Here is a 12,113-nt window from a genome sequence, read left to right as displayed (position 1 = left end):
TCAATAAGGTTATGCAGTATACAATTTCTAAGCTGAAGGCCTGTGAATACCATGCAGATACTGGCTAGAATTGGAACTAATTCAGGAAATGTGAGAGCAAGATTCAATCACAAAGCAGCTGTTTGACGTGAGGCAAAGTGCGGTTTCGGGCCCCCTGCAGTGAACCTGACTCATCACGGACCTGTATTGAATGATTGACTGTGTGCTTTTTTCTCTTTAGCTAGCAAGTTTTCTACTTAATTATTTACTCATCTTTCTCTTGCTAAAACTCCTCCACCAGCGTAATATCATAGGGTAAAAAAGAACAGTCTGGGTTGTACCGTGCTCTCTCCTGAGGCCCCGTTCAGGGCACTCTGATGGTTCTCTCTCGAATGGGCGGGCATGGGGAAGGAAGGCTGAGACACCCTTCACACAACAGCAAAACTGGAACATAAACATGGTCTGGAAGCTTTTTTTTTTTCTTCTTTTTTCAGGGATCAAGCCCACAAGGGGCCGGCTCCCTCTCATTAAAGGTGCTCTAAGCGATGTTGGGTGACGTTACTTCTTGTTGACGTTCAAAGTATTTTCAAATAAAACGAAGACTGGCTCGCTCCTCCCTCCTCCTCATCCTCATCCTCATCCCTCCCTTCTGTGTTTAGCCTAAAAAACGCGTGACATTGCTTAGAGTACTTTTAAGGTCTGGGGGCAACCCAAAATTGGACCAATTAGTGACTAATTCTTATATGTTTGTATATATACATATCTTTTTATGTATGTATGTATGTATTTCTTATTTGTTTTATTTCCTATGCTTTCCCTTAGTTCACCATCCTTCACCCCCTCTCCCACCCATCCACCCTATATACTTTGTCCCAGACTGTTTATACACACATGCACGCACGCACACACACACGCACACACACAAATGACTGACTGTGTGACCACATAGCAAATGTACACACATGATAACATATCTTGTTCTTTAGTCACTGTTCTTTTTGTTGTCTTCTGTCCTGATAAATAAAAAAGGGCTTTTCCACTCACACAAATGCACTGCCAACTGTTCTCCCTAAGCTCTACTAGTCTTTGTCTCGACATCAAACGGCTACACTTTTCTCAATAAGACAACATCAGTCAGTGTATGAGTTGCTTTGATCGCTGTGTGATTCCAGCAGGGGAATAAAGCCGGGCCCTCACACTGCCTATCACCATGTCAAAGAAGTGTATATTTATGTCCTTGACCTTAATAGCCGTGATTGGCTAACCTCCATTTAGCCCTCTTCCAGCATCCTATCAATAAGTCAAGAGTGAAAAGATAATGGTTTGACTGTTCTCATCCAGAGAGACCCACCACCGGGAATAGAGGAATGGAAATGCTCTGAGAGTGACGGGTCTTTTACAAATCCTTTTAGTCAAAAAAGCGCATTAACATGAGTCATCAGAGTGCGTGACGGGCTCAGTCAATACTGAGCCAACATCATTCACCTCCAACTGGTGGAGCCATGTTTAGTGATCGGGCCAGAACAAATTCATAGGCACACGGGTGGGGAGACCATGGCAGGCGAGAGGGTGGATAAAAAGGAGGAGAATGGAGAAGAATTGCAAGGAGAAGTAAGAAAGTAGGATAGGCATGCAGAGGAGCGGCTGATAATGTTCGTTTTGAACTCAAATTTCCTCTATTAATCTAATAAAAAAAGATTAGAACACACAATCACTGAGATAATCAACTCCTCATTTATATCACCAACCAAATCAAGGATGGAGGTCTCTTATTCCCTTTATTTAAAGATAAGCTCTCAACTGTGTGAATTTAATTAACTTCTTAATTGCATTGGTGGTCTTGCGATCATCTCCAAAGAAATATAACAGCTTCAACAGCTGTTCAATGCGGCCATGCTGTTCTTTTACTTTTTTTTTATCTGTGTTTTTTGGTTGAAATTGCTTGGTCATCATCTTTGATATGTGAGTGACCGGTTCACCCACTAGCTCGCCAACACAAAGCAGGACTTATTTCTCACTGATGTTTCTCACAGGCTCTGGGAACCTTTGCTCGTATTTCAATACATAAACTAGATTATCAGGCTGTTAAAGTCAAACACTTTATGCTTTATACTGTCGGTTGCCAAGAGCAAAAGAGCAAATACTTGTGTGACTTCTTGAGGTTGTTTGCATTCGTTATGTGTACATTTTGTTTTAATTTGCATTTAAAAGAAACACCTTTGTCTTCACATTTGTACTTTAATCAGAAGGGCAACACTGAATTTGTTCTGATGTTTTGTGACTTCAGATGCTTTTCACAATATATAATGTGCACCTTTACTAAACAGATTTGGAAAAAAATACAGATCAAACTATATTTTGTCACAGTGAAAAGAAAAGACAAAAAGGAGTCAAGAGCGCAACTCAGGAGGCAGATGTAAGAGAGTCTTTACTTTGAAACAAATACAAGGATGCAAAAATCCAGGCAGTCAAACAAAGTACAGAGGGTTCAGGCTGAGGCAGAATCCGAAATAAACAAGCAGGGTCAAAACTACTACTATCAGGAAGAAGATGGTAATAATCAGAGCATGTGAACGCTGTAGCACAAAGCCAATCTGGCAGAGAGCTAGTGGAAGTGGACCAGTTAACATTCGAGGGAGCTAATGAGAGAATGGGGAACAGGTGAGTGAGGAGGATTAGCATGAGAGGCAGGGTCTGAAATGACAGCAGAGTTAGAACACAATGTACAAACGGCCAAAACTGAATACATGAATTGATTAATAAGCAGACTGAAATTCTAAATCACGACATATTTGTCAGACAACTGCATCTCATTGGCTTCATTTCATGAATGTTTTTAATGATGTTTTCATTCTCATGAAATCACATACACAGTATGTATGGGTAGTGGGACTATATTTTGTCACTTTGCATTTAATGATTCTTAAAGCGTAACTTAGGTATTTTTTAACCTGGACCCTATTTCCCCATGTTTCTGTGTTTAAGTGACTGATGCAAAGGACATTTTTAGAAATTAGTCCACTATTAAAGTGATGGTTCGGAGTAATTCACCCTAGGATCCTTTGCACCATGACCTCGAGCCAAACACCCCCCCAGAAGCTTTTTTCACCTGGGTCGAACATTGGGAGAGTTAGCTAGAGTAGCGTTATCAGCTGAATAGCTTAGCGCAGGGGCTAATGGACCCACGTTTGTATCTTGTAAGTTACCCCACTAATAATGCCCGAAATGATACCAAACGTCTACAAGTAGTACAAATAGGTTATGCTCTCATAAAACGATGGATTGGAAAGTTTGTAAGTACACCAGAAGTTTATGAACACTTGCCGCTCTCCTCAGCTCTCTGTTGCTGCTGCTACAGCTATTGCAGTTTGGGGGGGGGGGGGGGGGGTAAAAGAGGGGGCAAAAAAAAAAAAAAAAATAAAACAAAAATATTTATTAATTCAATGATTAAATAAGGTAATGTCTCAAAACTTACCTCAATTATTACTTGTCTCCTGCTAGTTATACTACAGCACTTACTTTAAAAAAAAGTTAAATTAATAAATATTTTTGTTGCATCTCTTTTCGGTTGTTGTAATTTGTAGATGTCCCTAAGCACTCGTCTTACTGCAGCAGCAACAACAACAGCAGAGAACAGAAGCCAGCACAAGCAAGTGTTATTTACATAAACTTCTGGTGTACTTGCAAACTTCCAATCCATTTTTATGAGTGCATAACTTATGACGAACAAATTAGTGTAGTCGTTTGGTATTTCGCGCATTATTAGTGGGTAATTTATTACGATACAACGGTCGGCGCCCCTGCGCTAAGCTATTCAGCTGATAACGCTACTCTACGCTAACTCTCCCAATGTTAGACCCAGGTGAAAAAAGCTTCTGGGTGGGTGTTTGGCTCGAGGTCATGGTGCAAAGGACCCTAGGGTGAATTACTCCGAACCATCACTTTAAGTAAGACTGCTGCAGTTGGCAATGGCGAAACAAGCTGCAATGTAACGTTAATCGGCAATCGCGCACCTTTAATTTTTGTCCACAAAAAGGGTGTGTTTTTACCACTGACATGCTCAGATTATCGTTTCAAGTGTCTGACAACATTATGGAAAGGTACCCTACAGAGGTCGCCCTTTTTCTTAAAGATTTAGATCCTTTTTATTCAACATGAAACAGCCTCGAACTAGCTATTGCCAAACCCACCAGTCATCATTTAAATAATTATCTACATTTGTAAAACACACTACATTTAAAAGTTGACATTAACAAAATAAAACTATCAAAAGCTGTCTTTTTTTTCCGTATTTCCACACATAATGTCAGACACTTAGAAATACAATCTAAGCATGTCAGTGACAAAAACAGCACAGTTAGTGGATGGAAATTGAAAATGGAAATTGACCATGTGCATTTAGGATTACATTGCAGCCCGGTTTGTGGCTGCCAGTTACAGTGTTCTCGCTCAATACTAGACCAATTTTAAATATGTTGATTCACATTAGTCAGTTAGTTATAGCTATAGTTAATTTGCTTTGGTCCAAATCAGTTGATGAGTTTGTAAACTTGGAGCGATTTCCTGTTGGTTTGGTTTGGTTTCACACCTGGAAAAATCAAAGCATACCAAAATGCGTCATTACAAATCACGCAGGAACGTTGACTCCTGTTATTGGTCCGATGTGTCTGGGGCAGGAGCAAGAAAGTAAATACAGGACGAAGGTCCTGTCTGCTCTGGTCACCAAAACTTTGATCTGCTCTGCCGGTGTCTGTCTCTAACTTTAGCACTGGCTGGTTTGACGACGACGATGCTAGTGACGACGAGCTACCTCAAAGAACTTATCAACCCACAAAACACAAGCCCTCCCTGACACCTTGAGGGCACCTCAATCCACTGACTGTTTTAAAAAAAGGCCTTAAGACATTTCTTTTTAGCAAAGCTTTTGGTCCCCTTTAGATGTGTTTTTGTTGTTGGTATTTTAAACTGCTTTTTTGTTTCTAACCTGTTTCTAACCTGTAGCACTTTGAGATCTTTTGATGAAAAGTGCATTATGAATAAAATGTATTATTATTATTATAAAAGATAAAAGAACTGTCCCCAAAGAGCTTTTGTAAAGTGAATGTGATCGTCTGACAAAATGATGTTGAGACCTTTGAATTCCCGAGTGTAACCGTAAAAATATAAGGGTAATTGTCATTTGCATTACATTACTGCTGCATGCTGTGAACAGAGTTAATATTGTTCAAGAAAATTGGAAATGCAATTTAATGTCAGGACCAAGAATTGCAGATGTGCTCCTCCATGTTGATGAGGAACAGGAACTGTAAGTTTTTCCCACAAGGATAGCCTTTCTGGTCTCTCTCCCTTTGTCTCGGTCTTCTATTTCTGCGCTCTCTTTCTCGCAAATGCATACTCTGCTTTGCTCCGCAGGGAAGAATGGAATAGCAAAGCACCAAGAGGAGGCCACACAGCGACATTTTTATCTGTGTTGTGCTGACTCGGCTGAACTCTCCCTCTGAGAGGCTGATGAGGAGGAATGGCCTTGTGGAGGAACCAACCGGGTGCATCCATAGCTGTCATCATCATCTGAATCCAGGACTGCTGAATCCGCAGCTTTGGCCCCCTGAATGGATGGGAAATGACTTGTCTGTGCTTGCCTGACACCCTCTCTGTCTAAAGCGAAAGCGCTCATCCTCCGTCCACAACAACACTATACCCAGCTAAACCCTGTCAGCACGGGTCACTGAGTTCTTTTTTTATCTAAAGTCTGACGTGGTTCCTGCCTTAAACCTGTGACTTCATTTGTCATCCATGCCTGTTCTTGTGATGGAGCCTGTGTTCCTAAATCTGGGAGGAAAAATAGCTGGACAGCAGCACATATTTTATTCTGATGTCAAGGATCTGAGTCTTCTTCCAGATGGATATTTATGTTTTATTTATTTATTTGAATGCTGAAAGCCAGAGAGCCAGGACCAGCAATCATTTGTAGGCATGCGCACCCTAAAAGACAGACGGGAAAGAAAAACATTCTACCACAAATGATGTAAATCTAGTCTGTGCTGGTAGTCTATGCAGTCCAGTGAAACTATCACTTGGACAACATTCATACTGGTGGAGACATTGGCATTCTGCAGACACCCTGTCATACAGTGCCAAGCATGGTTTGCCTTTGGCTTTCTCAATAGCAAAACCTCTACCCAGCTTAGAGATCAAGCCTTTCACCTGGCTGTTAGCCTAAGCTCCTTAGTCTGTCTAATGATCCAAAACGCAACTGCATATCTGACATTAAAACACAGCGGGGATAGCAAGAACTGTCATAATTTAGCTGCAAAATAATGGCTTCCTTTTTGTGCCTGGGAAGGAGCTGGTCAAACGATGGTATTCCCATTTAATCTCCATCTCTATATTCTCTTCTATTATCCACTTTTTGAAACATTAGCAATCATAAAATGAGCAAATATAAATATAGCTACACAGAAAAAGCATAATATTAAACACAGCTACACAGTTACATGTCTGTTTCGATATCATCTTTGATTCTGAGCGAGCGTGGCTAGCAGAATCTCACAGATTCGTCCATAGTGATACTTACAGTATTACAGTAACAATCACATTACTGTCCCTTCATTACTGTAAGTTGTCCTGGAAACTTGGTAGTGGGTGAGATCTGTACAATCAGAAACATGGGCTAGAATTGTGGGAACCCAAACATTAACATTAAGTCTCCTAGCAATTACAGTTATATACTACTGATTTCTTATGCCAATTACATTTTGGAGGAAAAGGAAAAACATTTATTTTCCAGTACGGGAAAACCTATATTTGACTGTGCCACATATGGTTACTTTTAGGCCGCAAACACACTTTGGTGAAGGTTTGGTAAAGATCCTGATTTGGGTTAAATGTCGATATAGTACATATGTGATACTTCACCTTTTCAATATCAAACAAAGACCCCAATCTCATTCTAACCTTACCCACGTGTTGTGTGTGCCTAAATGTAACAAAACAATTTTTTAATCATGCTTGAGTTGCTAACAGCAAATCTTGTATTGCAATATGGTGATATTGTAGGAAGAAAATGATAAAAGTTGGCAGTGAATCAACACTGAACAGATATATTCATAAACATTTTCTTCATTGTGTTGACATAAAGTGTAATCCAGATTACAATTCTCTCAAAATGTGTTGCTATTGCAAATTAGTCATATATAAACATAATTTCCAGATGACAGGGTTAGGGAACTAGCTTTTTAATGTTCTTATTTTTTTTCTTGGGGTTCACATCTCCACTTTTAGATGACGCATTTCCTCAGCAGCGCTTGAAAGCACATACATGGACATCCTACTGTTTGTCTGGTGATGTTCAATGTTTCTCTGATTGTTAACAAATCCTGTAATCCTCCTTCTATGTTCCTACAACCAAAGCCTGATATAGCAAATTCAATTGTGCCATTGACATCCATTGTTGTCCAAATACTATTAGAAACACATCAATGTGCCACACTGTTACATTGAGTACCAGGTTCCTTTTATTACCACAAAGTCTTTCCTTTTCCTCATTAAGTCTATTTCACATAAACCTCTTGGTTCTGTAAATACTCAGTAGCACACCAAATGCGCAAATTAAAAATAGTCCCAGACGTTGCTCCTCTGAGTAATTTTTGCTAAAAACTAGCTGTGTTTGGAAACTATTTCCTTCTTTCAAAAGTTAAACAATGTTCATGCAGACTACTACAGCTACAGAGCTGTTGGAGAAGTCAGAATGGGTTGAGAGAAGGACTAACACACTGGTTCTTTTGGTGTTTTTATAAGATGTCTCAACAATATAAAAAAAATGACACCATACACTTTGACTCTGACAGTATCATGACAGTGATATAAAAGTGAAAAATAATGTCCACAGCATAGTGTTGGTCAGCAGAGGATAGCATAGAATCAGAATCAGCTTTATTGGCCAGGTTTGCGCAAAGAAACAACAAATTTGACTCCAGTTATTATTTGCTTTCTAAGTACAACACTCACTTAACATATAATAATAAAAAACTGAATAAAAACAGGACAGTGAGAAATATATTTAAAAAAAAATACTGTTAAGTATACAGTATAACAATACAATATAATTTAGAAATTTACAAAAAATATACAATAACAATTGAAGAGAGGGAAGGAATAGTGCAATATCAGTATGTTCTGAGATTTAAGATTTGAATATAAATACAGTGCAAGGCAGTTCAGAGCTATGGTCAAATATTAATAATCATGTCATCGTAAGATTGAAAATATACATGAGATAGATGAGCAGAACAGTGTTGATTGACTTTGTTCAGTGTTATGGTAGATACTGTATTGCCTACCAGAGGAAAGGAGTTTGAACAGTTTGTGACCAGGATGTGAGGGGTCTGCAGAGATTTTTGCTGCCCTTTTCCTGACCCTGGACCGGTCCTGGATGGAAGGAAGGTCATCTCCAGTGATCCTCTCTGCAGCCCTAATTATCCATTGCAGTCTGGCCCTGTCTCGTTTGGTGGCTGACCCAAACCAGACAGTGATGGAGGTGCAGATGACAGACTGAATGATGGCTGAGTAGAAAGTGGTCAGCAGCTCCTTAGGCAGATTAAACTACCTTTGCTGTCGCAGGAAGAATAACCTCTGTTGGGCCTTTCTCTGGGGAGAGTCAATGTGGGGAGACCATTTTAGGTCCTGTGAAATGGTTGAATCCAGGAACCTGGGGGGGAGTGGGGTCAGACTTCTCCTAAAGTCCACTGTCATCTCCATAGTCTTTGTCTATGTTAGTCTAGATTTAACTCTGCACCATTGGACCAGCTGTTCCACCTCCTGTCTGTAAGCAGACTCATCACCATCCTGGATCAAACCAATGACAGTTGTGTCATCTGCAAACTTCAGGAGTTTTAGGTGCAGTCATTAGTGTAGAGGGAGAAGAGCAGTGGGGAGAGGATACACCTCTGTGGGGCGCCACTGCTGATGGACCGGGTTTTGGATGAGATGCTCCCCAGTCGGATATGCTGCTGCCTGTCGATCAGGAAGCTGATGATCCACTGACAGGTGGATGCAGGCACTCAGAATTGGGTGAGCTTCTGATGTAGGAGTTCCGGGATGATGGTGTTGATTGGGCCCTGCTGCTCCTAGCCTTATCTGTACACATGTATGTTTCCCAAAATGAAATACCATGTTAAACATAAATATATACTGATTTGATTACAGCAAAGACAATGTCGGCAGTATTGATGGCAAAATAGGCTACAGAATATTTTGTTCTGTATTGACAAATTGACATTCATTATTTATTTTTAATTTTAAATTTTTTTAAATTACATTTATATCTGCATTTATGTCAAAACTTCCAACACACTTGCTTGTCGCGTTAAAAATAGGTGTCTATCCTATTTCTTGCAGGCACGCGTTTTCGGCGCGGCTCAAGACGCTTGAGACGTGAATGTCATGCAAGCAGTGTGCAAGCTCTAACTTGTAACATGGGAGCCAAAAATAAAAACGGACACGCCACGCAGCTGACACGCTCACGCCACGCAGGCAGTGTGCAAGAGGCCTAAGTGTCTGTTTGTACAGCTTCCTGCAGCGCAGTGTACACAGTCGATGACAAATGTTAACTAAATGTATAATCAATAGCAGTGTCCCTCAGGCTGGCTAGCCCACAACAATCTGACTTAATGTGGAAGGCTGTCTGCCTATGGTCCTGTTCCCCAATTTTTCCTGTAATGACACACATAAAATGGATATACATAAAACAATGTGTATTGCATTTCACTGCATTTACTTGTTTGATTTGTTTTCATGTAGGCATTTTCAAATCTTCCATAAAGAAAACAGCAAGTGTTTCTAAAATAATATTGCATGTGCCATTTCAGATTTAATCTATTTAATTAGGTTTGGCTTGATACACAGTTTTTTTGGGAAGACAAGAAAAAAAAAAATCTCTAAAAACAAGGTGCTCTTTGGTGCACGGGTGATCCAATCAAGGCACTCTTGTTGAAGAAAAAGTTAAAAAGCCTTTATTGATACTAATACATAGCAAAGATTAGCATCGATAAAGGCTTTTTAACTTTGGTTTTCACGCTGTTCTGACACATTGTTTTTTTGTTTTCAAAATATAATTTTTGTCAAAAGAAGTGTTGGTATATGTAGAAACATTTTCAGTAAGCCATGTGCATAAAGTGAATATAGCATTTATCCTTTAGATTGTCAAAAAAGATAAGCCACAATTGTTTGTTGTAGCCTTTTTGCCATTGTAACTTTACATGACGAGCAAGGGCTGATTGTGCGGTCACCACACGCACACACACACACACACACACACACACACACACACACACACACACACACACACACACACACACACACACACACACACACACACATCGTCTATCATTTCTGACTTAATGTAAGTACCTGTTCGTCGTGCAGTTGCTAGCACCACCAGCTCTCAAGTACATGCTGTGCGCAAAGTTTTTCACTTGTCATTGAGATATTTAGCTCTGAACCCTGTTCGCTCCATTGTTGCAAAGCTTGAGGGTTGCACACAGGTGAATTAATATTTTTCTCCTCTTTACTCATTCGTCTTTTATAGCCATTTTCAAGGATCATCCTCGTTCCTGTGCATGCTTCGTCTTTATTACCACATTGATTTGAAAAGCAAGCTGCAGGCTGCTTTGTCATGAGCTGACATTGCTTGTGTGCTGCAATGCTTTCATTTGTTCTTTGAACAACTGGTTTCAAGGACTTGAGGGTTGGCTGCTGAATAGCAACCTTTTTAAATGAAGGAATCCAAAATCATGTGGCTTTTTGTCATGACATTACAGTAAGTTTTGCTTATTTGCTTCCTAAGTCTACAGTCTAACTCCTTGCCTCACGAGCTAACATTTAATTGTCGGATGCCCAATGCATTGGATATAGAGTAAATCTGAGTATGACATGCTTAGCTCAGGCCCACACTTTATTGTATAATCTCCTTTTTAGAAATACTTTATTTTCTTCGACTGCTCTTGCATAGGTATCTCCAGGCGTCTGCTTTTGATCCATGGTGCTTTCATAAACCCAGTTGAACTGAGCCTGCGGAAGCCTTAGCTTCCATCTGCTGTGGACCGCCAAGCTGGCTGCTCAGCCTGAGCTCTGTGGAGAAGCAGAAGGTAGAGGAGTCAGGTGGCTGTTTACTGACTTTTATGAATATATATGTCTGTGTGTGTGTGTGTGTGTCTGTGTGTGTGTTTCTGTCCGTCCAAGATAAGACATCTTGATATCTATTAATGTGTATGTGTGTATTTCTGTGCCAGCTCTTTGCTGTCGAATGTGTGTTTGGGAGATATAACTTTTTCTGGGAAAAGCATTGAACTATAGTCTAGACTCTTGGGAAGGTTAAGCTAGTTCAGACACCCAGGAAAGTGCTCATGAAGAGTGTGTAGACTTTGTTGCTTGCCCTTTTTACCGTACACATTATTCGCAACTGAAAAGACATTCTTTTTAAACTACACAGGGCATTTCAGCTGGGCCCTGTCTGAAAGATGTAGAGAATTAAAAAGGCCACGAGGTCTCGCAAATATACAGTGCACATTTGTATTGACAGCAGAAAAATAAAAATCAATGATTTATTAATCCTTTGATTGCAGTTTGAGTGCTCTTTCCATATTTATGGATAGCTGTCAGCACTCCCTTCCTTCAGTATTTTCTGCAGAACTATAAATTTAAGTCATGTTGGAGCTCTTTGATAGAATGTTAAGTAAGTGAAAGGCTCTACATTTTATTGAATTGTGCTTCAATTATTGCAGATTTTATAGATATGAAACATAGTCTGTGGTGTGCCCTTTTAAAGTCACCCAAAGTATTAGGTCATTGTCAAGATATTGTAGCTGCAAAACCACATACCTTTTAAGTAACATTTTAAGAAAAAAGTAACTAATTTATTGGTCAGAACATTTCTTATCCTAACTAAAGCAGAAATCAATTTTTTTTGTTAGAACTGACGTGATAGTTTCTTAATTATAAGCCTCTACCAAACAGTTCTCCATTATGTTCAATTAGCAATGACAGTAAAAGATCATTTAACAAATTGTATGTTTTTTTTTTAAATGAAATAAATACTTTAGTTAACATCTCTTTTTACAGACTAGAGCAATATGTTA

The sequence above is a fragment of the Perca fluviatilis genome, chromosome 17 (assembly GCF_010015445.1).
Source record: "Perca fluviatilis chromosome 17, GENO_Pfluv_1.0, whole genome shotgun sequence".
Lineage (NCBI taxonomy): Eukaryota > Metazoa > Chordata > Actinopteri > Perciformes > Percidae > Perca > Perca fluviatilis.
The sequence above is the reverse complement of the archived record's forward strand: the minus strand, read 5'-3'. Positions refer to the sequence as shown.